This window comes from Echinops telfairi, unplaced genomic scaffold (assembly GCF_000313985.2).
Source record: "Echinops telfairi isolate 266 unplaced genomic scaffold, ASM31398v2 ScPeMD7_7420;HRSCAF=8458, whole genome shotgun sequence".
In the NCBI taxonomy this organism is placed as follows: Eukaryota; Metazoa; Chordata; class Mammalia; order Afrosoricida; family Tenrecidae; genus Echinops; species Echinops telfairi.
In genome coordinates, this window is record NW_022111320.1 from 53,294,450 (window position 1) to 53,294,709 (window position 260).

The window sequence follows — 260 nt, forward strand, 5'->3', positions numbered from 1 at the left end:
TTCTCTACAGGAGAACGGTGTCCTTTTTGGACAGGACACTGATTGAGACTTGTGGTAGATGGAGCACTCGGCCTTCCTCAGCAACCAAGCGTATCAAACGCGGCTATTTTCAGACGTCTAGTTAGCAGTCACGTCCCGACGACAACGCGATGCGTTGCGAGACTGCATTTCCGAGCGTGCTGCAGCATGCACTTGAGTCCACGGAGGGGCTCATTTCGGCCGGGCTATTAGGAAAGAAGATGGCGGGGGCAGAGTAGGGG